Source organism: Heterodontus francisci, chromosome 12 (genome assembly GCF_036365525.1).
Source record: "Heterodontus francisci isolate sHetFra1 chromosome 12, sHetFra1.hap1, whole genome shotgun sequence".
In the NCBI taxonomy this organism is placed as follows: domain Eukaryota; kingdom Metazoa; phylum Chordata; class Chondrichthyes; order Heterodontiformes; family Heterodontidae; genus Heterodontus; species Heterodontus francisci.
In genome coordinates this window covers 59948577-59974888 of record NC_090382.1, presented here as the reverse complement: position 1 = coordinate 59974888, position 26312 = coordinate 59948577, and positions in this window count along the sequence as shown.

Here is a 26312-nt window from a genome sequence, read left to right as displayed (position 1 = left end):
TGGCAATGGGGGCACGACTGTCAGATTCTGAGCCCTGTGGCAATGAGGGGCAACACCCAACACAGGAAGGGCAAAACTCCAGGCATCAGGAGGGCACAGAAGAGGAAAGAAGGGGGCAGAAAGGACGCAGAAACCAAACCCTCAACATAGGATCAACCACCGAAGATGGAGCTACCTGGAAATGATGGAGAACCAGTGCCGCAAGAGACTACAGCTCTCGAGGCAGATGGCCATTGACATCTGTGCCCTCACCACTGAAGACCTCGCAGCTCGCAGCACTGGTCGCTATGCCCTGCCAGGAGTCATCAAAGTCACTGCGGCCTTGAACCTCTCTGTTTCTGGCTCCTTCCAAGGATCAGCTGCAGACCCTGGTGGAACCTCAAAAATGGCTGCACATTACTGCATCTCACTGATCACTAATACCCTCTTTGCCAGAGCTGGACAACACATTTATTTAATGACAGACATGGCCTCACAGGGATAGAGGGCATAAGGTTTCACCTCTGTCGCTGGATTCTTCTAATTTCAGGGCAACATCAATTGCACCCATGTGGCCATCATGACTCCCAGTGACCAGCCAGTGAGATCCAGAAACAGGAAGGGCTTCCACTCCCTGAGCGTGAAGAAGGGAGTTTGGGAAGTGAGTGAATTTTAAGTGTTAATCTGTCAAGATTAGTTTTTGTTTTGTTGACATCTAGCAATTAATTTAAATTCCTGTTTCAGTTAAGAGGTAAGTTATGTTTCTTGCAGTTTTAAACAGGGGTATGCGAACACTCTGAGAGTAGCTGTAGCTAGTTAATTAGGTAGCTAGTAAACTGGTTTCTGAGCTTTAGCAGAGCTGACACAACACTGTTTTTAGTGTATAAATTCAGGGGACTCTGCTTGTCTGTACTAAGTGTTGCTGGAGGGCACAGAGTGTGAAAAAGGGAGTTTGGTAATTGAGGGAGTTTGGTAAGGAAGGGAACTATAAATAAAGAAGAAAATAAATGTGAGTGCACAGACTGTAAAGTGGGAAATTGGTGCATGAGGGAGGGGCTCCTTTCTTTCTTTCTTCGACCTTTTTTTCCAGTAGCTGCCTCTCTCTTCGGTACAGGGGAAGAAATTGCTTGGTCAGTAACTGATAAATTATTTTACTTCTTATTAAAATAAACAGTTTTTAAAGTTACGTTATGGCAGATCAGCTCGGCCAAGCGGAATGTACGTCCTGTGGTATTTATTTATTTAGACATACAGCACTGAAACAGGCCCTTCGGCCCACCGAGTCTGTGCCGATCATCAACCACCCATTTATACTAATCCTACACTAATCCCATATTCCTACCACATCCCCACCTTCCCTATATTCCCCTACCACCTACCTATACTAGGGGCAATTTATAATGGCCAATTTACCTATCAACCTGCAAGTCTTTGGCTGTGGGAGGAAACTGGAGCACCCAGCGAAAACCCACACGGTCACAGGGAGAACTTGCAAACTCCGCACAGGCAGTACCCAGAATTGAACCCGTGTCGCTGGAGCTGTGAGGCTGTGGTGCTAACCACTGCGCCACCTCGCCGCCACTGTGGGAAGTCATGGTCGCACCACGTGTCCTAGACAAACATATCTGCAGGAAGTGTCACCGGCTGCAGATGCTTAAGCTCCGGGTTTCAGAACTCAAGCGGCGGCTGGAGTCACGGTTGTGCATCTGCAAGGCAGATGGATAGCACATTTAGGGAATTGGTCACACCGCAGGTTAGGAGCATGCAGGCAGAGAGGGAATGGGTGACCAAAAGGCAGGCAGTACAGGAGTCCACTAAGTCTATCTTGCTTGCTAATCAATTTTCTATTTTGGATACTGGTGAGAGCGATGGTTCCTCGGAGGAGTGCAGCCAGTGCAAAGTCTGTGGAACCATGGGTGGCTCAGCTGCACAGGAGGGAAGAAGAGTGGAAGAGCAATAGCAATAGGGGATTCGATAGTCAGGGGATCAGACAAGTGTTTCTGCAGCATGTGACTCCAGGATGCTGTGTTGCCTCCCTGGTGCCATGGTCAAGGATGTCACGGAGTGGCTGCAGGACATTCTTCTGGGCAAGGGTAAACAGCCAGAGGTGGCGGTCCACATTGGTACCAATGACATAAGTAGGAAGAAGGATGAGGTCCTGAAAGCAGATTTTGAGGAGTTAGGAAGGAAATGACAAAGCAGGACCTCCAAAGCAGTAACCTGAGGATTACTCCCAGTGCCACGTGCTAGTGAGCATAGGAATCGAAGGATTGATCGATTGAACACATGGCTGGAGAATTGGTGTAGGATGGAGGGCATCAGATTTCTGAGGCATTGGGACCTATACAAGATGGATGGGCTATACCCTTAACATGCCAGAACTAACATCCTCGCAGGGAGATTTGCTGCTGCTGTTGACGAGGTTTTAAACTAGCTTGTCAGGGGGATGGGAACCAGAGGGGTAGCTCAAATTGGAAGGAAGTAAAGCTGGTAACAGGAGGTAGAAAAGTAGAAAGTGACAACAGAAGACAGGCGAAACAAAGGCGAGCATCAACTAGGCTTAGAATGCAGAATGTCAAGAAGAGAAGGTTAAGGGCACTCTACTGAATGCATGCAACATTCACAACAAGGTAGATGACTTAAAAGTCCAAATAGAGGTAAATGGGTATGATCTAATTGCCATAACAAAAATGTGGCTGCAGGGTGACCAAGACCAGGAAATGAATATTCAAGGACATTTGACATTTAGGAAGGATAGGAAAAACGGAAAAGGATGTGGAATTGTGCTGCTAATAAGGGATGGGATCAGTACATTAGTAAGGGAGGATCTCAGATCGGAAGAACAAAATGTGAAATCTGTTTGGGTGGAGCTAAGAAACAGCAAGGGGCAGCAATCATTAGTAGGAGCTGTTTATAGGCCACCAAACTAGTAGTAGTCTGGGGCATGGCATTAATCAGGAGATTGAAGAAGCTTGTAGCAAGGGTAATACAATAATCATGGGTGACCTCAAACTACATATAGACTGGGTAAACCTAATGAGCACTAATGCTATGGAGGATGAGTTTCTGGAGTGTGTTAGGGATGGTTTTCTAGAGCAGTATGCTGAGGAACTCACTAGAGAGCAGGCTATTTTAGATCTAATATTATGTATTGAGAAAGGGCTAATTAATAATTTTGCTGTAAAAAAACCTTTAGGGATGAGTGACCATAATATGATAGAATTTTACATTATGTTTGAAAGAAGGGTAGTTCAATCTGAAGCCAGGGTGTTAAATTTGAACAAAGGAAATTATGAAGGCATGAGGGGCAAATTGTCTGAGGTGGATTGGGAAAATACATTAAAAGGAATGACAGTACATAGGCAATGGATTGTCTTTAAAAAAATATTGCATAGTTTACATTCCTTCAAGGCACAAAAACCCCAAAAGTAAAGGCAGTTAACTGTGAATAACAAAGTAATTTAAGGATTGTATACGATTAAAAGAAAAGACCTATAAAGTTGCCAGAAATAGTAGTAAACCTGAGGATTGGGAGGATTTTAGAATACAGTAAAGGAGGACAAAGAAACTGATAAAGAAAGGGAGAATAGCAAGCAAAAAAATATAAAAATGGACTGTAAAAGCTTCTATAGGTACTTAAAAAAGAAAGGTTTGGAAGTCAAATGTGGTTCTATTGCAGGCAGAGTCAGGAGAATTTATAATGGGGAATAGAGAAATGGCAGAAAAGCTAAATAATTACTTTGTGTCTGTCTCCACTGAAGAATATACAACAAATCTCTCCAGAATTAGAGATCCAAGGGATTAGGGGGAATGAGGAATTGAAGGAAATTAATATTGATAAGAAATTTGTATTGGAGAAAATAATGGGGCTGAAGGTTGATAAGTCCCCAGGACCTGATATTCTACAGCCCAAAGTGTTGAAAAAGGTAGCTATGGAGATAATGGATGCATTGGTGAATATCTTCCAAAATTCAATAGATTCAGGAGCGGTTCCTGCAGATTGGAAGGTCGCAAATGTCACCCCACTATTTAAGAAGGGAGGGAGAGAGAAAACAGGGAATTACAGACCTGTTAGCCTTACATCAGTCATTGGGAAAATGCTAGAATCTATTCTAAAGGATGTGATAATGGATACTTGGATAATAATGATCTGATTGCGCATAGTCAACATGGATTTATGAATGGGAATTCATGTTTGATGAACCTGTTGGAGTCTTTTGAGGATGTTACTAACAGAATTGATAAAGGGGAGTTGGTGGACGTGGTATACTTGGATTTTCAAAAGGCCTTTGATAAAGTCCCCCACTGGAGGTTGGTTCGCAAAATTAAAGCACATGGGATAGAAGGTAATATACTGGTATGGAATAAGGATTGGTTAACAGGCAGAAAACAGAGAGTAGGAATAAACGGGTTATTCTCGCATTGGCAGGCTGTGACTTGTGGGGTACCACAGGAATCAGTGCTTGGGCCCTAATGTTCACAATATATATCAATGATTTGGATCTGGGGACCAAATGTAATATTTCCAATTTTGCGGCTGACGCAAAACTACGTGGGAATGTGTATTGTGAGGAAGATGCAAAGTGGCTTCAAGGGGATTTGAAAAGACTTAGTGAGTGGGCAAGAACGTGGATGATGGAATATAATGTGGAAAAATGTGAGGTTATCCATTTTGGTAGGAAGAATAGATGTGCAGAGTATTTCTTAAATGGTAAGAGATTAGAAAGTGTAGATGTACAAAGGGACCTGGGTGTCCTTGTCAATAAGTCACTGAAAGCTAACATGCAGGTGCAGCTAGCAATTAAGAAGGCTAATAGTATGTTCGCCTGTATCGCAAGAGGATTTGACTACAGGAGTAGTGAAATCTTGCTTGAATTGTATAGAACCTTGATTAGACCACACCTGGAGTACTGTGTGCTGTTTTGGTCCCCTCACTTTAGGAAGGAAATTATTGCCATAGAGGGAGTGCAACGAAGGTTCACCATACTTATTCCAGGGATGGCGGGACTGTCCTATGCAGAGAGATTGGGGAAACTGGGCCTGTATTCTCCAGAGGCTCGAAGAATGAGAGGTGATCTCATTGAAACCTACAAAATACTTAAATGGATAGACAGGGTAGAGCAACTAAGATGTTTCCATGGTTGGGGAATCTAGAACCAGGGGACACAATTTCAAAACAAGAAGGATGCCACTTAGGACAGAGATAAGAAGAAATGTCTTTACTCAGAGGGTTGTGCATCTTTGGAATTCTCTACCCCAGAGGGCTGTAGAAGCTCAGTCATTAAGTATGTTTAAAGCGGAGATTGACGGATTTTTAAATACAAATGACATAAAGGGATATGAGGATAGTGTGGGAAAAAGGCATTGAAGTGGATGATCAGCCATGATCGTATTGAATGGCAGAGCAGGCTCGATGGGCTGAATGGCCTACTCCTGCTCCTATGTTCCTATATTCCCTCAAAGTGCAACTGGTCTACGACCACAACAAGAGCTTCTTCGATGCATGCGCTTGCTTTCCTGGCTGCTGCCATGACTTCTTCATCCTCCACCAGTCCAGGCTGCATTAGATCTTCACTCCACCCCCTACAGTGTGTGGATACCTTTAAGAAGTGTGGCTGCAAGATCATGTCAGTCATGTAAGAGCTACGATGCAACACACCATGTGATTCTGAGTGTTAGTCAGTCTTGAAGATACACCTGTACAGTTATCATCTCAATGTAATTGCTTCTTTCTCAGTATTCAATAAAAATCCACAATATTGCATTACTGATCCTATCTTGAGTGATCAATCTTTGTGTACAGCTTATTCAAACACAGAGGTTGAAGAAACATGTAACATGTTGGCAGAAGTGAGATTTCTGAAGACCCAAAGACGAAAACGGTGTTAAGGTTCTGAAGATAGCACTTTCCTTTTACTCTTGGAAGATCAGACCACGTTGCAAGCTTTTTTTCTCTAAAACCTGCTCAGCAATGATCTGGATCTCCAATACTCCAACCCATCCAGCCTGCTTACTTTCAAAGCAGTGCAGTCAGCAGTAACTGGGTAAGCTTCTTTTCATTTTGAGCTGTGAGGTCGGGTGGATGCAGACTCCCATGACTCGATCAAAACGGGGATTCCCAGGTCCATTTTTCACATCATAAGCAACTTAAGGAAGTCTGGGTGAGTGAACACTGTACAGAAGTGACAGAGCCTGTTACACTTTGAGGTGCGTTGAACGGTTCAGCACCATCACAACAGTGGGCTACCAGGATGAGCACAGAATTGGCATATTTGTGATATGGGGAGTGCTGTGATCTGTTGGTGAACAGTGGAATGGGTGATAGTCAAGACATAGAATGAAGGAAATTCCTTGCTTGTTGTTTCAGGAGGAACGATCGCTATCGCAATTTTTCCAAGGAAAATCGCCATTTCAGTTTTGAGCCTTCAATTTTTCTTTGTACCAAATCTACCCTTCATGGGCAGGGCGAAACCAAAAGTAAGCAAATTTGGCAACTACACCACAACCTCCAAGCCTGTCCATTAGTGGATCTGCAACTACTTTTTTTTTCTATTGTCGAAGACAGCACCACACCATCCAATTCTTACTGTTATTTTCTTCTGTAGGTGCAGCGACATAGTCATTGCAATCATGCAACACCTTTCCCTTCCGTTAATTGGAAAGCATCTGACCTGCTTTCAGAGTTTCTTCTTTTCAAGCAGAGAGTCAACCTTCGTTTCGACAACTTAGCCATTACTGATCCACAGAGGCAATCTATAACGATACGCATAGCTATTGGCAATTAAGACATTGTTTTAACACATCTGGTCTTAATGATGAAGAACAGAAGGATCCCACAAAGATTTGGTCCACTCTACAAGACCAATTACGCCTCAAGTTCAATTTTTGAGTGCACCGACTCGGGTTTATGTCTTTCCGACAACAGCCTAGTGAATCCACAGAGCAGTTTGGCAGTCATTATTGGGCCAAAGGCAGAGTGTGAGATTTTACTGAAACCGACATGGCAGATCTCATCAACTAGCTTTTGATTGCATCCACATGGATGGAACTCTACCAAAAGGATCTTTTGGACAAACCCAATGATTACACGGTTGATGTCTTATTGAAGGATGGCTGCAAATTTGAGTCCATCATCGCAGGTCAGCAAAGCCTTCAATCTCTATGTGTTATGAAGACCATCAGTGTATTGAATAGGGTTTCCAAATCCAAGTCACCATCCACAAGGTGTGGGCTTTTATATTCACCTCAAGCCTGTCCAGCACTTAAATCCATATGTAAAGCGCACAGTATCAGAGGCCAGTGGAAGTGGCAATGTTGCCAAGACAGACACTGCGGGCAAGAGTCCTGAACACAAACAGTTGAACCACAGGACAGCTCCATGCCCTGACACACTTCGCATTCTCCTTCACAGCACAACTGATTCATCCACAAAGTTTCAGGTGACACTAACACCACTGATCCTGAAGATCAGGGTATAAGCACAAGTGCACAAGTCTTCAATGTTAACGAGCACATTAATTTGATTACTCAGCGAGAAGAATTTGTGTTTCCTGTCCAGGAAAAGAGGGCACACACTTGCTCCAGGCAAAAATGAACACGGGTGCCAGTGCAAACATTTTACCCCAACCCATCTTAAAATGCAAGTATCCTGGTGAATAGCATTCCAAGATAGTTTTGACCATCGCTCAGCTAACTGCTTACAATGGGTCCCCAATTCCAAGTCTCGGATCCATTCCGATTAAGAGCTGTTATAATGGTTCTAATTGGATACCCAAACTTTTCTATGTTGTTCAAACAAATGGACCTGCTATTGCTGGACTGCGAACATGTAGTGAACTAGCTTTCATCACCATCCATGGCATCAGGCAATGCCAAGCACAATCTCCCTCCAGTCCTCAGACAGTAAATAGAAGAAGTCTTGCAACAAAGGAGTGCAATGCAAGCCATAGTTCCCCTGTTTTTCCAATTCTTCCCATACTGTGGTCAGAAGATAGAAGCTCCATTCAATTTCTGCGCATCTTGTGGTTTCAAGATTCCTAAGGGTGAGAACGTGGATGAAGAACAGCCTGTTACATCCAACATACAACACCTCCACTGTGAACTGTATCCTGTGCATGAAGTTAGAGTTGTTCTTCTTCTAGAACTAGGAAGGAAAATGAAAGAAATGCATGACAATCACGCTGGGAGTGAACTTTCCAAACTAACTGTTGGTCATCAAGATACCATCCGAAATCCTATCACTGTACATGTGATTCTGCAACAGTCTCCAAAGTCTGACCAGAAACATGTCCTTACAAAGTAACTACACCAACCATCACAGTCCTAACCGAGGTCAAATAAAAGCTGTTCATTATTCCAAGCCCTTGGAAAACTCTACTGTAACTCATACAAGATCGAAGACTAGTTCACAGACAGAGTCTACGCATTCTTCCTCCATGACATTCAATTCACAAACACCTGTTCCAGTATCCGAGTACTGCTACCCTTCTTCAAAATCTGACAGATTTATCAAACAACCTGAACATTTCAACGATTGATGTTTTTGCATATTATTATTGTCTCTTTTGTATTACCCCCTAATACTTTTCTGTACATGTATATAGTGAACTTCTACTTGCCTAAAGGAGATGTTTAAATTTGTAAATATGTTCCTCTTTCTTTTTCTTTTGGAAAAAGGGGGGGATGTTGTGTGTGTACACCTTTAAGAGGTGTGGCTACAAGATCAGTTAGAGCTATGATGTAACGCACCACGTGATTCTGAGTGTTAGTCTTGAAGATACACCTGTACAGTTACCATCTCAATGTAATTGCTGCTTTCTCAGTAGTCAATAAAGAACCCACAATATTGCATTACTGATCCCATCTTGAGTAATCAGTCTTTGCGTGCAGTCTATACAAACACAGAAGTTCAAGGAAGATGCAACAGAGGATAAGGGAATTCTTTGAAGAGATGGCTACTAACCCTTCTATGGAAGCTCCAGACAGAGCCACAGTGGCGACACAACCAATGGCACCTGCAGAAAGTTTTAGTTTAGACAGGCATCAAGATCGGCGCAGGCTTGGAGGGCCGAATGGCTTGTTCCTGTGCTGTACCGTTCTTCTTTGCTCAGCAGGACAACCATGAGCAGGCCATTGGGCTTCTGAAGATGTGATTCTGATGCCTGCACCAGTTGGGTGGTGCCCTCCAATATCTTCCTGCAAGGAACTCAGTCATTGGGGTGGTCTGCTGCTCTCTCCACCAGAGAGGTGTGGACCTTGGGGATAGTGAAGCCCTGGTAGGAGACAGTTCATCAGGAGAGGGGCAGAAGCAGAAGGTAAGAAAGCAGGAGGTGGAATTGGAGATGGAGGGAGATGATACTGCACCAAAAGGTACAATTGCTGCACAATGAGGTGGTTTCCTCCTGCCACCCTCCGGGAAAAGGACCTCCCTCCTCTCCCTCTCGGTCTCCAGCACTAGACCCCAATTGGCATTGATGAAACAAGGGTCTGCCCTATCCTGGGTGCTAGAGTTCCAGCTCCTCTGTGACATCTTGCTTCCCTCTCGTGAAGTAGAAAGCTTCGGAACGAACCGCAGATCTCTCCCTCAGGACAACCAGCTGCCTCGGTCATGGCTGCTGTGGTGTGCTACATGAGTCCGACGCTTCATCTGATCAACCTTCATTCCTGTCCCCACTGGTTCTCAGTGGACAGGAAACCTGTCTCCGTACCATTTCAGGCTCATCCCTGTGAAAATTTGAATTTTAATCAGTTTCCCACCCAAAAACAGACCTGGCTCCTGTTTCCTGTTTCCCACCCCTCTGGTGAGAATTCGGCCCAAAATTAAGTATTTACGCAAAAACAATGAGTGTTGTATGCATTCATATACAAATGTAAGCTATAACTGTTTTAAAGAAAGACTTGCATTTATGTACAGCCTATTATAACCACATGACACCCCAAAGTGATTTACAGTCAATGAAGTACTTTTGAAGTGTAGTCACTGTTGTAATGCAGAAAAGGTGGCAGCCAATATGGGCACACAAGTTTCCCCAAACAGTAATGTGATAATGACCAGATAATCTGTTTTAGTGATGTTGATTGAGGGATAAATATTAGCCAAGACACCAGTGATAACTCCCTTCGATATAGTGCCATGGGATCTTTTCCATCCACTGAGAGGGCAGACAGGGCCTCAATTTAATGTCTCATCTGAAAGATCATTCCACCTTCTGTTGTGTTTGCTTCTGTTTGTGTTAGTATTGACTAGACACAAAACCAACCACACATAAGGGATTAGTTAACACATAATGTAGGTTCTTTATTTATAACAATACTGCAGATGTGCAACTAGGAGCAATTTTACACGGTCTGGTCTGGATGCCTACCCTCGACAGTATCCCACCGAGTAGAAGTCACGTGGTACATTACATCATTTCCCTTACATTGCTGTACATTGAAAACACAACCACACCTTCTTAAAGATGTATCACATAAATACCCTTTCTTCTAAATAAAAATTATCCCCCTTAAACAAATAAATTATATCTATATACAAGTCAGCAAACAGTGGTAAATTACAAAAATGCATCATATAAGGCTAGAACATAAGACTTATAGACTCATAAGTCCTGATAACGTAATGGTGGTTGAACTGTACACCCTGATTTGGTAACTATATATTGCTGTCAGATTGCTGAACAGTTTCAAAAGGACTCTTTTCCTTGGAAGTAGTGTGCGCAGGCTTTGCTTGAAACTTGGTTCTGGATTTAATCCTGTTTGCGATGGAATCATGCATTGATCCACGGTCAGGAGCTTCTCTGATCTGACCTTTGTTTCTCATTTTCTCCCTCTGTGACCTTGGCTGAGATGAAACCTCATGAATCTTCTCTTTCAGGATCTGTGGTTGTGCTGCAACTCTTTTGTATTTTGCTTTCTCCTATTGAGACATAATGCAAATCTCCTGGTGTACTGTCTCACCACTTTATGGCTTTGTTCCTTGCCATTTGCAATTTAATCTCCTCTATCTGATCAGCCAGAATTTTGGCCTTGTTTTTCTCACTCAGAAACATTTCTTGTAACTCATTTTGTTTTGCTTCTGTTTTCTTCAGGTGCTCCTCCACCATCTCAAGCAGTGTCAAACATTTCTTCAACTTTTCTATTTCTTGAGCGAGATCCCCAACAGAACAAATTGGTTTGTTCTCTTTAAAACTGCCAATTCTGTCAAAGGAGTTGGGATACTGTGAAGTGAGATCACCAATGGAACCGATTGGTCTGTTTTCCACATTTGGTCTGCTTCCCTCTTGTTTGTTGATCCCATATTGTAAGTAGGGTAAGATCCCTACATGCCTGTAGGCCTGCAATTGCTGGTCTGGTAGGTTGAACAATATAAAAGAGTTGAGATGGCCAGGTTGTATCAACATTCTATCCTTATCGAACCCAAACATGGAATTGCTGACCAATTATAAGCTGTAAGCTGAATGTAGGTTTTATCGTGGTTTTCCACGTCTTTGGGTAAATGTTTTTGAGAATCCGCAGAGGGGGTACACTTGCACTCGCCCCTGTATCAACTTTTGCTGATAGCATTTGCTTGCCTTGCTTCTTAGGACATATGATCCGTGTGGATGCAAAAGCTTCCAATGGTGTGATGGAATCAATACATCCAGTGACATTTATCATTACTCTGGTCACTTCTATTGGCTACCTCATGAATATATTTTTTGCTGCATCTAGAATGGTCCCTGTGCTTGGAAGGGTGTTGTACATTTTCTATTGACCATTTGACCCTTGTCACAAGCCTTGTTCCTCCCATCAGGTTTGGCTGTCTTGCATTGCCTCTTCCAGTGCCCTTTTGTGCTTCATGTCTTGCTCACATCATAAAATGCCTGACAGCTCTTTGGCGCATGTAGGAGTCTGCATCTCTGACATGGTCTTCCAGATTTGGAACCTTTGGCTACTGCACCAATCATTGAAGTTGAACACAAAGACTGCAAACTTTGTTGTCCTACAATGATCGCTTCTTATTTGCGTCCATCCTTTACAAGTGGCTTAATGGTGTAACCTTTATGTTTTTCCATAGAGATCCTTCTGGTATGCTTCAATCGACATTGACGCAGGGACTAATTCAGTGATATGCTCTGCGAGTTCAGCTTCTGAGAAGTCACAGTCACGACCCTTGTCCTGACACCTGCCAATGAAAAAATCAAAGATTTGTGTGGTTGCTGGGGAAATGACATGATCTCAAGTCGGTGAACATAGAAATTGATTTTGATCCATAGTTAATATTCAAGTGTAGATTAAATCTTAGTGGGATATTTCTGATCCCCCTCTTTGAGCCACAATTATATTTAACCGGTGCAAACCTTCATCGCCTATAGCGATGCAAATTTTCATGGCTTGCTTTTCAGGCTCAGAGTCTGGAATACAAAAGCAGAGATGTAATGCTGGAACTGTATAAAATACTGGTTAGGCAACAGCTGCAGTATTGCATACAGTTCTGGTCACCACACTGCAGGAAGGATGTAATTGCTCTGGAGAGAGTACAGAGGAGAGTCACAAGAATGTTGATAGAGCTTGAAAATTGCAGCTATGAGGAAAGATTGGATAGGCTAGTGTTGTTTTCCTCAGAACAGAGGAGGCTGAGGGGTGACTTAAATGAGGTGTACAAAATTATGAGGGGCCCAGATAGACAGGAAGGGCACATTTCCCTTACCGGAGAGGTCAATTACCAGGGGACACAGATTTAAGGTGATTGGTGGAGGGATTAGAGGTGACATGAGGGAAAACATTCTCACCCAGAGGGTGGTGGGTGGCTGGAATTCGCTGCCTGGATCAGTGGTGGAGGCAGAAACCCTCAACTCATTTAAAAGGTACCTGGACCTGCAACTGAAGTGCTGTATCCTGAAAGGCTATGCAACAGGTGCTGGAAGGTGGGATTAGAATGGGCAGCTAGTTTTTTTTTAGAACATTACAGCGCAGTACAGGCCCTTCGGCCCTTGATGTTGCGCCGACCTGTGAAACCATCTGACCTACACTATTCCATTTTCATCCATATGTCTATCCAATGACCACTTAAATGCCCTTAAAGTTGGAGAGTCTACTACTGTTGCAGGCAGGGCGTTCCACGCCCCTACTACTCTCCGAGTAAAGAAACTACCTCGAACATCTGTCCTATATCTATCACCCCTCAACTTAAAGCTATGTCCCCTCGTGTTTGCCATCACCATCCGAGGAAAAAGACTCTCACTATCCACCCTATCTAACCCTCTGATTATCTTATATGTCTCTATTAAGTCACCTCTCCTCCTCCTTCTCTCCAACGAAAACAACCTCAAGTCCCTCAGCCGTCCCTCGTAAGACCTTCCCTCCATACCAGGCAACATCCTAGTAAATCTCCTCTGCACCCTTTCCAAATCTTCCACATCCTTCCTATAATGCGGTGACCAGAACTGCACGCAATACTCCAGGTGCGGTCTCACCAGAGTTTTGTACAGCTGCAGCATGACCTCGTGGCTCCGAAACTCGATCCCCCTACTAATAAAAGCTAACACACCATATGCCTTCTTAACAGCCCTATTAACCTGGGTAGCAACTTTCAGGGATTTATGTACCTGAACACCAAGATCTCTCTGTTCATCTACACTACCAAGAATCTTCCCATTAGCCCAGTACTCTGCATTCCTGTTACTCCTTCCAAAGTGAATCACCTCACACTTTTCCGCATTAAACTCCATTTGCCATCTCTCAGCCCGGCTCTGCAGCCTATCTATGTCCCTCTGTACCCTACAACATCCTTCGGCACTATCCACAACTCCACCGACCTTCGTGTCATCCGCAAATTTACTAACCCGCCCTTCTACACCCTCTTCCAGGTCATTTATAAAAATGACAAACAGCAGTGGCCCCAAAACAGATCCTTGCGGTACACCACTAGTAACTAAACTCCAGGATGAACATTTGCCATCAACCACCACCCTCTGTCTTCTTTCAGCTAGCCAATTTCTGATCCAAAGCTCTAAATCACCTTCAACCCCATACTTCCGTATTTTCTGCAATAGCCTACCGTGGGGAACCTTGTCAAACGCCTTACTGAAATCCATATACACCACATCCACTGCTTTACCCTCATCCACCTGTTTGGTCACCTTGTCAAAAAACTCAATAAGGTTTGTGAGGCACGACCTACCGGTCACAAAACCGTGCTGACTATCGCTAATGAACTTATTCTTTTCAAGATGATTATAAATCTTGTCTCTTATAACCTTTTCCAACATTTTACCCACAACCGAAGTAAGGCTCACAGGCCTATAATTACCAGGGCTGTCTCTACTCCCCTTCTTGAACAAGGGGACAACATTTGCTATCCTCCAGTCTTCCGGCACTATTCCTGTCGACAATGATGACATAAAGATCAAGGACAAAGGCTCTGCAATCTCCTCCCTGGCTTCCCAGAGAATCCTAGGATAAATCCCATCTGGCCCAGGGGACTTATCTAATTTCACACTTCACACTTCACTATTCAGCCAGCGCAGACACCATGGGCTGAATGGCCTCTTTCTATGCCATACCATTTCTATGGTTTTTATGATTCTGTGTCTGCCAAGTCAACGAAGCAGAACTCGACTCGCTGTCCAAAAACTTAAACTCTGAGACAAGATCAGCTGCTTTCCAGTTGATGCATGGAAACTTGGAAGTCATCACGACGCTTTAGCTTGCAGTATAAGCTTTTTTGCAGCAAAGAAAAACTTCCTTCCTGTTTTGAACAAAATTCATTGCAGCAGCAACTGCCTGCCTTTCCACAGGTTGCCACAGTCCAGTGGAGCAATATCGTGAGTCTTTTGAGTACATGGCGCTGTCTCCCGGTTCATGTGTTGCTGGCTCCGTCCACGAAGGGTGATTTCAGATTGGAAAGGCTCAACAACGAAATGGTCAGTAATGGCGCTGAATTTTTTTTTTATATGTAGCTCACCTGAAACATTCAAGTGATCGCCCAACTTCGGCACAATTAACGCAATGGCTCACTCTGCCCCACAACCGATCCAGCGGCCCGATATAGCTACTTGGTGTCTCTGCCCAAATACTGATCTGGGACGATGCCTCCAAATGCGAAGTGCAGAGAATCTGTAGTAATTTACAGATTTCCTCAGTAGGTCCAAAATAACCCTGATATTCTCCTGGCAACTTGACTCCCTTTCAGAACTGAGCCCTTTACTCGAGTCTGCTATTTCCTCATCTTACAGCTGCAATGCAATCAATCGTACCCTACACAAATGCTGTTTTGCAAACAATGCAGTCAAAAATCCCTCTGTGTCCTTCAGGATTTTCTGAAATCTGCAAACTTGAACCTTGTTGAAGATCGTGGAGATCAGAATTGAAAAAGCTCCACAGCTGTCACCATATTGCAACTGCTTCTCTTTGTGTTAGTGTTAACTATACACACAAACCAGCCACACATAAGGGGCTGAATTCATACAGCTCGCCGCCACACTTGACGATGATGTAGAAGGGACAGGTGCTCCGTCCCCGGCAATGGCATCCGGTGCCACCACGCAGGAACCATTCTTAAAGGGCTTCAAGCCCTTAATTTTTAAAAAGACAAATGTATATTACAGTGAGAAAAAAAAGATCAAAGCCCCTCTCCCACCGCCCTGCCCCCCACTACCCCAATGACCACACAATGTATTTATGGCCTTCTCCACACAAAAAAAACTATTCTTCCCAACCCGAATTACCCTCCCAGAACTTAACAACCTCTGCCCTTCAACCCCTTCCCACCATCCCCTCATTCAATAGTTAGAGTTTTCCCTGCTCCCCCCCCCAATCCTGAAAATTTCACTCCTCCCCCTCCCCACCAGTGTTACGCCTCGGATCTCCGAATGGAGGATCCGAAGGCGCGGGACTTCCAGCAACCAGCCGGAATATCGGCGTGGGACGATCATCGCAACAAGGTAGGCAATTATTCATTTATTAGCATTTATTTTAATATGCAAATTACCTTTTTTGCCGAGCGGCAGGGGTGGGGCCCCTCCCCCCCCCCCCGAGGCTTCGGCATTGTCGGTAAAATGGGATGGGGCCTTCCCAGCATCGAGGCCTGTGGAGGTATTTTCCAGGCCCCCCTGCCACAACCCCCGACATTGGAGGGCTGGTAAAATTCAGCCCAAGGGATCAGTTAACACTTAACTCAGATTCTTTATTTATAACAATACTGCAGGTGTGAAACTGGGAGAAATCTCAAACATGTCTGGTCTGGATGCCTCGGGCTGAATTTTACCAGCCCCCCCCATCATCGGGTATCATGGCAGGGGGGGCCCAGAAAATTCTTACCAGCAGCAGCGAGGCCTCGGTGTGCAGCCCCCCTGCCACTCAGCGGCGAGGCCTCCATTTAAATTTTAAAATGAATTTAAATTAATGCAAAATATCTCACCTTGACCCGACGGCTGTCCCACGCTGATATTTCGGCCGGTGGCCGGAACTCCCACGCCGCCAGATTTCCGTTTGGAGATCCGAGGCGTGACACTGGTGGGGAGGAGGAAGGAGTGAAATTTTCAAAGCAGCGGTGGGGGGAGATGCGGAGAAAACAGTTTCCAATGGCTGAGGGGATGGTGGGAAGGGGTTGAAGGGCAAAGGTGACTACGTTTGGGGGGCAAAAGTTCGGCTTGGGAATAAACATTCATTTGGTGGGAAAGGCCCAAAAATAAAATGTGATCATTGGGGGGTGGTAGAGGGGCTTCCAGCTTTTGTTGAATTTTTTACAATTAATGTCAAAGAAATGTATCTTTAAAAATGTAAAATTGGACGAAGGGCTTGAAGCCCTTTAAAAATGTCGCCTGCTTGGTGGCGCCGGATGCCATTGTCTGGGACAGAGTGGTCATTCCGCTCCCTCCATTTAAATGAGCCCCCACGCAAAATATCACGGGGGTCAGCAGCACACAAGTCGCGCATGTACCGTGCCTTCTTTCAAGGGCCGCCGCGAATGGCGGCAAGCTTATAAAATTCGGCCCCTACTCTCTACAGACACCCACTGAGTAGAAGTCACATGATACATTACATCATTTTTCTTACATTGTTGTACAATGAAAACAACTACACCTTCTTAAAGGTGTACCACAACACACTCCCTCTCCCCTCCCTTCCTTCCTTTTTCTTTAAATATTTGAAGATTTACGTATTCTACGCAAGTTGCAATGATGAGCCCAGACAAAATCCAAATCTAGTAATTCTAGTTCAGTAACTAATGTGTAGAAGTCTGTAAAGCAAGGGGAACTCAAGGGACTAAATATGTACAAGACACCTGCACCAGTTGGATTTACCCTAAACTTTCTATATGAATGAGGAAACAAGCTCTGGCTAATGTTTTAGGAGCTCCATAAGTACAGAAGAGAAGTAAGACAGGACTCCTTAGAACTACAGACCTGTTAGCCTGGTATTCAGAGTAGAGATGATACTCAAGTGCCCCTTATTAAACAATGTTTATGTTAATCTAAAAAGCAGAGCCTGAAAGGAGCATCGAGTTGTGGGAACAACAACTAGAATTCTTTGAGTAACTAAAATAGTAAACAAGAACTATCTATGTCCCTATTAAAAGGATTCAGCCAGAGGACTAAGGAAGGTAAATTCAGAAATGTCACTATTGTTTTCACATATTGGGCTGGATTGTATAAGCTCACCGCTGATATCGGTGACAAGCTTCAAAAATGGGGGCTGCATGCCAAAGAACTGCTGCGATCTCAAGCACAGCAGCTCACTTAAATAGCCAGGGCTGGCCCCCCACCGTCCCCCACCTCAGATCACGTGGAGGGCTCAGACTGTCTGTCCCCAGCAACAGTGTCAACTGCCTGTGCACTGGTGCTGACGCCATTTTTAAAGGGCTGTCAGCCCTAACAGCTTATTAAAATATTTAAAGATATATGGAATAAAATTAAATGAATACGTTATTTTGCCTTTCTCTCCCCCACAATAACAATTAAATTAATTATTTGCCCTCCCCCCCCAAAATACTTCCCTTTACCATCTGACCTTCCCCCCCACCCCCAAACTGCACAAAGTTTAAACCTACCCTTCCCACCATCCCCTACACACATGACATCAATTTGACCCAATTTCCTCCCCCCCACCCCCCCCCCCACAATCCCGCACTGATAAACTTACATCCTCCCCCCTCCCCACCAGTGTTGTGCCTCATTTCCCCTGATAGGGATCCCAAGGTGCACGAGTGCCGGCCGCTGGGTCAAAATTTGCAGCGGACCATCAAAAGGCGCTGTAAGTATATTTAAATTAATTAATTTAATTGCTTTGAATATTAAAATTGTGGTTCCCATTGCCCAGCGGCCGGGAGGCTGCCAGGGAGCTTTGCCACCTCTGGGAGGTTTGGACCAGGCCCTGCTGGCGTCGAGGTCCATGGTGGGCCCCATCCCGAGCCATCTTCAGGCACCACCCCCGCCAACCCCACCACTACGGATCCCGATGTTGAGGGCTCCTTAAAATCCAACCCATTGTTTTCACCCATCCATCTACTTAACCATTCTAATGAAGAAATCAAAGTAATTCAGTATTTTCTCCTGGATCAGCTAGAATTGAGCTTTATTTTGCAAAAGGACCAAGGTCTCTGTGAAACCAACTCATGTAAATGCTTCTAATTTATTTCTGTTCAAAACTTTTCAATAACAAAGCATTATTGACAATAATCCATCTGTAAATCAATATTATTTAACTTTGACAGACTGGATAAAGTGGTAAGCAGTATGTTGATGGAGCAATACATTGTGCATAGAATAATACAGCATAGATTTGTATCCACTTGCATCATTGTAATCTGTTGGCTTTACCATCAGAGGTTTGTGAAAAAGAAAGGTCCTACTTTAGATCAAGTGAATCAAGATCATTCATATTATTCTTAGTGATCAGATCAAGAACAATAGCTTGGGAATAAATCATCAATTTGCCCTTTGAGGTCAAGGATGGTGCACAGTGTATCATATGGAAATATAGAGGGTACAAATTTTAAAAGGGGATAATATATATTTGAATGTGTGGATTTTGTACAGTAGAGGAAACCTGATAGGTAACACTGCATGTGTCAGCATTATATTGTGTCCATGTTTCAATCACTGCTATGGGAAGAGATAATTGGTCCCAGTGTATCAGACTGGAGGAATAAAAACACAGAAAATAATCATGAGACAAACAAATCATTTTTAATGGCCCGCCAGTCATACAACACTAGTTTTCTATTGAATAATCCATTAAGGAAGCACTACCTATGTTTCAAATAAGGGAGTTAATTCTCATTCACAGATGGAAGTTATTCTATTTCTGTTCCATTACCTAAACAAGAGAAAATTCTAAGATTCCCTTGGTTCAAAATAATGATTACCTCACAAGAGTCTCTAAAAAGTTTGTGTATAACAGTCTAACCCTCCAGTTATAGAAGCTATTCAATACCTTTGTATCTTTGACTCTATTTCTTGACAAATAATAATTCCCTCTTGTTCAAGCTAATAGTTATTTTGTAAATAGTGTCTAAGAACTAAACAGGGAATTCAAAAAATCCTAACTAGTGGGCCATGGTTACATTGGAAGCTACTTAGAGACTGTTGAAAATTGAAAAAGGAATTAGAAGCCATTTTAAATTTAATCATTTTGGATAACTATATATTTGCATTTTCCATTTTACTCTATTGAGAATTCTTAGTTTCATACCTGGAAAATGGAGTTTCATTGGTGAATGGATTCTATGGTGAGAGTTACTCGGGTTCAGAAGTGATTTATTATTGGTTGAACAAAGACAAATTCCCTTTAACAACAAAGAGTGGAGACTCAGAGGCAGGCTAGCTGACTAACAATATGCTGAGGACTGCTGCTGAAGTGTGTATGAGACAAAATTAGGAACATCATCATCACAAAACAATTAAGTGGTGAAGCTCATGAATAAAATCTCTTGTACATGTTGAAGGTCATTCAGAACAAAAAAAAACACTTCAGTACTTACGTTTTAAAATGAGGAATTTTTTCACTCTTGCTGCTTAATTCTACTGTCCTTTTTTTGGCATACAATTTTTTTGCAAAGGGATATGTTAAAAGAAAGGCATACTAATCCTACCTAAAATTGTTGAAGTTATTTTGTGGAGGAATCCGGCCATATTAGGGGGTTATAAGATTAAAAGAGTTATTTTCCAATGAAGTAGGGATTAAAAAATTAAAAGCAGGACTGATCTGCCTGGAAGGTTTAAAAAAAAAGGTTTCATAAGCATTCCTGTAACACGTCCTTGTATTCAAGGACCCTAACACCCTGTGGTCAAGGATGCAGCATAATTGCCTCTTCCTAAGTATATAATGGCAGGTTCTAAAAAAATGGGAACTTGCTACTGAAAAGCATAAACATATTTACTTTGGAAAAGGACTGACACAGGCTGAACTTTACGAGCTCGCCACTGATCGTGGTGGCACGCTTTGAAGATGGTGGTCTGCATGTGCGGACCGCCCATCACAGAGCCACCACAATATTTAGCGTGGTGGCTCATTATTATCTTCTCTTCTCTTCTGTTATCTCTTGCCCCACCCCCACTTTACTTGCTTAAAACCTATTACATTTCTAGCCTCTGCCAGTTCTAATGAAGGGTCACTGACCTGAAACGTTAACTCTGCTTCTCTCTCCACAGATGCTGCCAGACCTGTTGAGTTTCTCCAGCACTTTCTGCTTTGCTGCCACATACTTACTCTGCTTTGTCCCAGTGTCCTGTGCAGTTGAGTTCTCCTTCTTCCACTCAAGTGCAACATTTGTTCTTGTAGGCTTGCTGCACCTGGGTGAAAAATTTTTACTTTTGCACATACCGGAAAGTGAGACTGAATTGTATCATAAAAGGCAAATACACTCTCAGAAATAAAAGCATTATTTAATAATATCTACGTACTATGGGCTTTTACTTTGCTGAATGTGAAAAGCTGCAAACTAATATGCATTTGAAATCTGCATTCATTTTGTAGCTAACTGTTATGTGAAAAGACATGTAACTGGAATTGAAACTATTTCTTAAAGAACCAGGAAATTATGTTTCTCTTCTAGCTGCGTTGCAAACCTGAAATAAGGCATCAATAATTTTGATCAACGGGTGCAGAAGCAAAGTGTACATGAACATGTATATCTGTGTTTATCTGTCAGAGATGAAAAAAGCAGGACAACAGCACAGATTTCCTCACTAACCATGCTTTAGTTTTAAAACATGTGCAAAAAAAACCTTGCAGCCAGAAGTTAGAGCAGTTAGACTGTGGAATAACCTTTGCATATAAAGGACCAGACCAAAAACCAAAGATGGCAGAGGGGCGCTTCAGGGTGGCCCACGGTTCAGCGATGCCTCCCTGCTCACTCTCTTCCAGGCTGTGCAGGAAAGGCGGGAGATCTTTTTCCCCAGCGATGGTAAGAAGAGGCCCTCCCACCTGACCAAGGCATCCTGGCTGGAGGTGGCAGACGAGGTAAGTAGCCATGGGGCCATCCGGCGTCAAAGGCCGGAAGAGGATGAACGATCATTTCCCAAACCAGTCGGGGCCCTCCAGCTATCGTGCACATAGAGGACGACTATCCACAGCCAAAAGGCAATCTGATTAGCAACCTTCCTCCAGTCAGGCTGCTAGCGCAGAAGTGGCACCGCGAAGGAGCACCCGCAAGCGTTTCCAAAAATCACTGTGACACAAATGAATCTGCACAGGTGACACAACACTGTAAAAAGTTCAATCTCGAAATCTTCTTCACTAACGTGTGTTGCTTTTACTGTGTGAATGAAGTGTGCCAGCATGTACTGATCGCATCTCCTCCCATTACATCATTGGCCTTTCAGAACTGCTCACGTCTGTCCTCATCCTGCAAGGCCTCCCCTGCTATTGAGTGCGTAGTTATGCAGAGCACAGCAAACAGCAACAATATGAGTTACCCTTTCCGGCTCATACTGCAAGGCACCACCCAAAATATGCAGGCAGCAGAAGCACATTTTCAGCATGCCGACTGCCTGCTCATTGGTGGCTCCTGTAGCTCCATGGCTGGTGTTGTATCTCTCCTCTGCAGAATGGTGGGGTGTCTCACTGGTGTCAGGAGCCATGTCTGCAAGGCCTTGTCTTCAAGAAGCCACCCCTCCATCTGAGCCAGTTCAGTGAACAGCAGCAGCAGCTGGAACTCACACAGGATAAAGCAAATACATTGCGGAAGGTTGTCCAAAATACTTCAGTAGAAGGCAATAGAAACTGTTTTAAATGCTGAGTACAAAGGATAAATCCATTTCTGAAATTAACAAGTTCAGACTAAACAAATGGATCAACAAATTATAAGTAAAATGAACAGGAAAATTGTGTATTCAAATCCTGTAGGGAGGAAACAAAATGGGCCCACTGAAATAAATACAAGAGATTGCAGTAGCATGTTATAAAGATGATCAGAGCAGCAAAGAGAGACCTGGAGAAAAGCGAAGCAATCAGATTTGCAGGCGGTATACAATTGGGCGAGACAGTGGAATTGCGATAAGTGGCTCAGAAATTACTGAATGAATTAGACAAGATATGTAAGTGGGTAGAACAGTGGCAGATGAAATTACTTTCAGAAAAATTGTAAAATGTTTCAGATAGGAAGAAAAAGTAGACAACACACAGGATATATAATTAATTTTCCAAATCCGCGACCTCTACCATCCAGGAGGCCAAGGGCAGCAGATGCATAGGAACACCACCTGCAAGTTCCCCTCCAAGCGACACACCATCCTGACTTGGAACTATATCACCGGAAAAACACTTTTTATTGGCTGTGGGGATGGTGGGAAGGGGTTAACGGGCAAATGTGACGAGGTTAGAGGGGAAAGTTTGGGTTAGGAATAAAATAAATTATCGACATATCGGCCAATTAAAAAACAAATTGGATGGGTGGTTGGGAAAGGGCCTCCAGCATTTAATTACTTTTTTTTAAAGGTGATTCACGGAAATGTACCTTTAAAAATTGACTTTGTTCCTAAGGGCTTGAAGCCCTTTTAAAAATGGCAACGGCGCCTGCACGATGGCGCTGGACACTGCTACCAGGGATGGAACGGCTGCTCCTGATGATGTCACCATTTAAATGAGCCCCCGCACAAAATATTGGGGGCTCAGCGGCTGCCGACTTCAAAGCAGCCGCTGCGATTTGTGGAGCACTAATAAAATTCAGCCCAGGGAGCCCGTTATACACCCTACACAACTTTCCCTTTTATTGATTTCAATGCAATTATGTTCAAGATTCTCAGAAAGACTAACTTAAAGTTACACAAATAGAAACAGCAGTAAATACTTTTCAAACATAAAATGCAAATCGAAGAACTTTTCTACTTCCAGCACTAAAGGAGCATAACCTCTGAACAGGAACATATGCTGAACACAATTGTGAGAGCACCTCTCTCAGAAATTCCCTCAAATTCGATTGACCTCAAGAATTATACATAGAGAGTTCCTCAAGTTGTCATGAAAGAGATTTTACAAAATATGTTTGACCTTAGACAGGTTTAAGAATAAACAAGAAATAAGATAAGAAATAACTGAGATTAAAAATTATTTCCCCTTATTACAATTAAGATTATGGAGTAATTTCATAGTATGCCACTTTCTCTTTCCATTGAATGAATGTAGCTAGTTTTCAAAAATCTTGCATTTGAAAATTTCCAATCTTCTCTGCATCGTTATAGGGCTAAATTTTAGGCCACTCCAACGGGTCAGATGGTGGCGTGAGTGCAGTATAAAATTGAGCGGGAGGCCTACCCTCCCTGCTCCCGCCTCCGGTCAATTTTACGGCAGTTGGGCGGGGGTAATGGCCCACCTGTGGCCGGGGGTGGATGCCACTTAAGGGACCTTGAAAGGCCACCCAGTGATAGCTGGGTGAGGCAAGCCCAACTTACCTCGTCTCCTGGCTCCATGGCATTGGCTGGGCTACAGTCCCAGCAGTGGCCACCTCTCCCGGTGGCGCTGCTGGGACTAAGAGCTGCTGGCTCGCTGATTGGCCGGCAGCTCGAATGAGGCCGAACCTCCTCCCTCAAGCGGGTGGAAATCCCACCGCTGAACAATTAAAGCCCAGGGACTTGTAAAATACGGAACAGATCTCCGGGCTAGGCGGAAGCGGATTTGCCACTGACTTTTACGTCAGTGGCGAATTCCTGTCCGCCTAAGGTAAAATACAGCCCACAACGTTTAATGAATTAGAATATTTCTACAAATCAAAGCAGCTTCATACATAGCAGAATATGCAGGCACATTGTGACATTAAAAGTATCTGTTATAGAGATGAGAAATGAAGCCTAACCACATATAATTATCTACATGCTTAGCATTCTAAAATGTGATACAAAATTAGTAATTGATTTAATCCATACCATCCTGAATTATTGATATGATCAGTATGACTCTTAATTACTGGATTAATTCATATTTTTCTACTTGGGACTTAGTGCCTGCTTCATGTGCAAAAAAGTCACTTAAAATAATGCCCTGGATATATTTATTGTTCAAAGAACAAGTTTCCACCTACCATGAAGATTACAAAATCACAAACAATGACAAGATTGTTCTCCTGTAAAAGTTTTGTAATCTGGTTGTGATTGTGTTCTTTCTTTTGGGCCTCCTTATCTCGAGAGACAATGGATACGCGCCTGGAGGTGGTCAGTGGATTGTGTTAGGTTATATGAAAGAGTATGTAGAGACATGCTAACTAATTCAAGGAGTATTCTTATTATGTACAATTTACCATAGATGTGCAAATTGGCCTTTAGCACAATATATTTAATTATTTGACTCACCAGCCCACCTATCCAACACTCTTATTTGAATGCTGGAATAATTAGCTTACTGATACAAACATTCACTAAGAAGCATCTGCAATCCAAATGAATACAGTGTTAAGAAACAGGAACAGAGTGGCAACTGTTTTTTGTATTCATTCACATGATATGGGCATTGCTGGAAAGGTCATCATTTATTGTCCATCACTAATTGCCCTAGCTGTGTGGCCTACTAAACCATTTCAGAGGGCAGTTAAGAGTCAACTACATTGCTGTGGGATTAGAATCACATGCAGGCGAGACAGGTAAGGATTAGTAAAACAGATAGGATTTTACAAAAATTCAATAGTTTCACAGTCACCATTAATGATAACAGTTTTTTTTATTCCAGATTTTATTTTAATTAATTAACAATTTAAATTCCCCAGCTGCCATGGTGGGATTTGAACTCATGGCTCCAGATCGTAAAACCATGGGATGAATTTTACCAGCCCATTGACGCCATGGAGCGTGGTGAGCGGGCCCACAAAATTCTGCGGGAAGAGGCCCGCTTCAACCCCCGACGTCGAGAAGGGCCCGCCGCATATTACCGGCAGCAGGGTATCTCGGTGCCGCACCTCCCTCCTCCCCCCACCCCCTCCACCGCTTGGTGGCGGGGCCTTCATCTAAATATGTAAATTAACATAAATCAGATGCAAATGAACTTACCTGGTGGCGGCGGTCGTCCCACGCTGATTTTACGGCCGTCGATCACAACTCGCGTGCCCTCGGAACTGGTTTCAAGGTGCGACACTGGTCGGGAGAGGAGAGGAATAAAACGTTCAGGGCAGGACGGGTGGGGGAGCAGGGAAAACACTTATTATTGGCTGTGGGGATAGTGGGAAGGGGTTGAAGGGCAAATGTTAGAAGGTTGGGGCGGAAAGTTTGGGGAGGGAATAAAGTAAGTTTTCTTAATATCGGGCAATGAAAAGACCATTGGGGTTGGGGAAGGGCCTCCATCTCCTAAATATTTATTTTAAAAAATCACATCTATTTACCTTTAAACATTTAAATTTTTGCTAAGGGCTTAAAGCCCTTTAAAAATGATGCCACGCCTGCGCGGTGGCATCGGATACCATTGCCGGGGACGCGCCCCCTCTACATCAACAGGGATGGCTGCTCCAGCCCCTCTATTTAAATCAACCCCAACGCGTAATATCATAGGGGCTGTGCAACGGCACTTCCATGTCGGAAGGCCGCCATTCTTACAGCATGCCGCCGCAGAGCGCAGCATGCTGATAAAATTCAACTCCATACCTCTGGATTACTAGTTCGGTAACATAAGCACTATGCTACCCTACCCAGTAGAAAGACTTGCATCCTCCTGGTTTCTCCATTCAGTCAGAATTACTGATTTCAGTTGTGTTAAAAGCGATGCAGTGGGCAAAAACTAGATTCAATGGAGGGAGAAAAAATAGCTGTTTGACAGTGCCCACAGACTTGTGCCATATACCTGCCTCCTAGCAGTCAAAGATAGATCACCATGTGTCATGGGAGAAAGTCAGCTGATTGCCCTTTCAAATGAGAAATGAAAAAATGGGAACT